Source organism: Anoplolepis gracilipes, chromosome 10 (assembly GCF_047496725.1).
Source record: "Anoplolepis gracilipes chromosome 10, ASM4749672v1, whole genome shotgun sequence".
NCBI lineage: Eukaryota > Metazoa > Arthropoda > Insecta > Hymenoptera > Formicidae > Anoplolepis > Anoplolepis gracilipes.
This window is the reverse complement of record NC_132979.1, coordinates 8,398,239-8,402,385: the sequence shown is the minus strand read 5'-3', so window position 1 is coordinate 8,402,385 and position 4,147 is coordinate 8,398,239.

Here is a 4,147-nt window from a genome sequence, read left to right as displayed (position 1 = left end):
TGAATGACAACTGACTAAAGAATGTCAATTATATTCGCTGATGCATTAATATTCCAATTCAATTCTGTAGATCGAAATTAAATAAAATATGTTAAGAAGATTAATTTTAATTTTAGCTTTTATGATGCTGTCGAGAGATGATGAAAATACATACGTAAGTATGTGAAATGAATTGCAACGCGTCATAGCAATAAAACCGACAACGTTGACTCAATGGAAACGCCATCGTGACGCACGTTCTGTTTGATCGTTTTTTCTGGCAGATCAAAAGAGCGAGGAGAAAGCTACTGTACCGCAATCTGTTTTCGCAATACGAGATAACGTTGCAAAGTGAAATTTAGTGCAGGCCGCGGATTATCCGTCGCCTGATGCTGCCGAGAATTCCGTCTCTCGCGTGTAGTCTTCCTACAATACATCCCACGGGAAGAGGAATCCTGAGCAAAGACAATCATATTTTCGGATTAGACATTTTAGCCAACGTCCTCCCCAACTCCACAGATGACTCTAAATCTCTCGGTTAATCCGCGCTAATCCTCCCGTAACAGCGGCATATTTTCATCGGCCGGTCCACCCTCTTTGAGCGCACCAAGAGTTATGAAAACGATAACTTTAACTCCCACCTTTCCGTGCCTCTTTATTCCACCGATGTGCTGGCATAGAGAAAACTCGGGGAAAAATGGACCACGGCAACTATCGAACTCGCAATTTATCGGAGACCTCCGAGCAAGATGCCCTTCGAGCGATCCCTTGTATTCCTCGTCTTTAATGCGAATAGAGGCGGATTTTTATTAAGTTCATCTTACGATCCGATAAACTCCAGCAAAACTTCACGTTCTATTAGAAATATTCTATGAAAATTTTTAAGAATACTTAATTATATTTTTTATTCTAAAAAAGATATAGGTCAAGGAAAAATTATAAGTAAATCCGCGTATGTCATGTTTTGACAAACAACAGCTGTTTTTGACAGAGAAAATCCATATAACTTTCAACAAATTATAAATATTTATATTTTATTACTTTTAACAGTAAATATTTATATTTTTTATATAAATTATTTATAATAACAATTAAATAAATAATTAAATAAATTATGTAAAATGTTATATTAATGTAAAAAATTCTTTCTTTAAGATTTGTATATTTTTTCCTATAGTTTTGTAATTTTTATGTGTCATATTTCTACCTACAAAATCGATAAACTCAGCAATTTCTCATTCTACTGGAAATATTGTACGAGATTTTTTAATAATACTTCATTATATCTCTATTATAACAAAAAAACATGTTTAACAAGTCGCGAAAAAATTGTAAACAGGGGTAGGTTCGCGAAACGTCATGCTTTGACAGGAAAAACATTAAGTTTAAAAAAATTATACTGCGGAATAAATTTGTAATTATTTATATTTTACATAACTTATTTATAATTTGAGTGAAAATTAATATATATATTCTATCTAAATTATATAAAAAAATGTTACATTAATGTAAAATTCCTTAAGGTCTGTTGTATGTACCTTGTATATTCCTTTCTTGTGCGAAGCTTCGAAAAGCTTTTGCGTGCAATATTTCTCACCTAAAATCGCGAAACCTTTCCGAGATAATAAATCCGACAGACGATCGAAAGTAATCGAAATTGTTCTTCGCCACCTACCTCTGCCATTAATACGCCGCTGTAAAGGAACTTTCTATCGCCGCGCGATAACAGACCCCGGGAGCGTAAGCGCGTTCTTCGACAGATCATGTTGGCACGAAAGTCGTCGGCGAGTAAACTGGGACACGTCCGAAATTATCAAGTTTTCACCGAGTCGAGCGAATCGACGTCGGATATCCTTCGGGGAGGAGTTTTCGCGTCGCCCTCTTGACGGCTAACCGCGACGAGTACCTCTAACGGCGCAAAGTTTATAAATACAAGAGGAAAGGGCGGGGGGGGGGGCAGGGGAGAAAGTTCAGAAGCGCTTCCGGGGAAAATCGACGAGCACGACGGTGTGTGAAGCCGATGATAGAGGCGAGTCCCTTGTCCAAATCAATCCTCTTCGGACGCCGAAGGCCCGTCGTTGCATGAATTATCGATCGTTTATTGCCGCGCGCGCGTTTAACGGTCACGCTACATTTACCTTCCAATAATAATTAATAATCAAACGAAGCGCGGCGGCAGGAGGGGGGGTGGGAGGGGGAGCGCCAGGGCCAAGCTACAAAGGACCGGATTACACGCGAGACGAGAAACGACCACCGTGCAAACACCACCGCCAGTCCGGGCATTATAATAGGATGCCTCTCCCCCCTCCCCCCCCTCGCGGTGGTGACTTCACTCCGTAACTTCGGGATCTCCTATGTGCACGTGTTGCGGTAAATAAAATCGATAAACAAGTGGTTATCGGTAAATAGTAGTCGCGGTTATTTTCTTTTTCTTTTTTTTTTTTTTTGCAGGGTTGCGGGGAATTACGTAATTATATATTTCTTCTATTTTTAATATTTATTTTGATGTATCGTTCTCTCTCTCTCTCTCTCTCTTTTTTTTTTTTTTTTAATTATTATCTAATTGTAGTGTATTAAAACGATTGGCTCTCTTCTGTGTGGCGTGTCAGCTGTTTTATTATGCAATGTCAAGCCGACGATGAAAAACAGCCTTGTTACACAAATCAACGAGAACAACCCCTGCCGTTTATGTACAAAATGATCACCGTTTCGTAAACACTGCGTCGGCCGGGCTTATGCACTTACGAGCACGCTTATATTGCACGTTGCCAACATGCGGTTCTAGCTCTCCTCTTCAGGGACTTGCTCAGGTGCACACCTGTGGCCAATTAGTTAGCGTGCATTAAAAGCGATTCATACTGCGTCCTAAAGCGAATCTCGCGTGTAATTGTGTCCCGTATTGTTGGTTCATCTAGAACGCGTGTGCGTATAATAATAATAGTGCGGTGTCTTTGATATTGATAAGATTTTCATAAAATATACAAAGGATTTTTAATGGAAAGAGTCGTTTCGTTGATACGAGAACAAGCAGAATAAAATTAATTAATTTGAAGCATTTAATTCTAGAAGCCTTAATTTGAAGAATATTATATACGCTTATCAGTGTATATAATATTCTTTTTTTTTTTTAATATTCTCTCTCAACTCAAGAATATTATATTTCAACTCAAATAATTAAATATTCCAATCAATTTTTCGTTTTTTTTTTTTCTCGGGCGTTTTTTACTCTTTTGGGATTAATTAAAAATTCTGAAAAATCAAACAGAAGAATAGAAGTGAAAGAACAAGCTTTCAAGAATTAATTTTCATTCTAAGAGAGATCTACAATTTAGTTAAAGTGCATACTTCTGTTATTTTTTAAAATAATAGAATTATAAGAAAATGTTTTGAATGAAAGTTATTTTGTTCAAAAGAGGATCTATATAACGTGAAAGAAAATTTCACAGTATTTCTTTTTTTAAATGTGTTGTCCATGACAGTTTTTATCGAAGATATTTTATTTTCTGTTGCCTAAAAGACAAATGCAAGTGTGACAATATTTTATAAACGACTATTGAAAATCTCACTTTATATACTGGATATTATTTAATTTGTCAGAAAAATATCTTACAAAACTGCAGTAAACTAAAAATATGTTATTTCATTTAGAAAAATAAAACTGTCACCGACACATTAAAACAAACAAACAAACAAACAAAAAAAAAAACACAATTAAAATTTTTTCCTTAAACAAAGTAACTTTATTATTTAAAAAGCAAACTTTTTTTTACACTTAAACCAAACGCACTGTCTTTCAAAAAACAAAACGATTTTTTAACAAAACGTATCCCTTGTGTAAAAATGCACGTCGCTTTTTTAGACCCCCAAATCAAATATCCGTATCTCGATAATGAGAATTAAACGACGAAAGGAGAAAAAGAAAATTCGGAAAGCAACTAGTTATCTCGTGTATCGTTGAATTCGCATATCGTGGTGCTTTTGCAGTCTCATATCGCACAACTCTCGCGTATACCTTACTATACCTACATACACGTCCCCGGCGTGCTCGTCGTCGTGCAATACGTCATCGGGTCGCTCGCGAGCAATTTCGCAGGGCGCTATATCTCATACCGGAGGGGGGGGGGGCAAACTCCCGGCAGCTGTATATATTGCGAAATCGGCGAGAGAT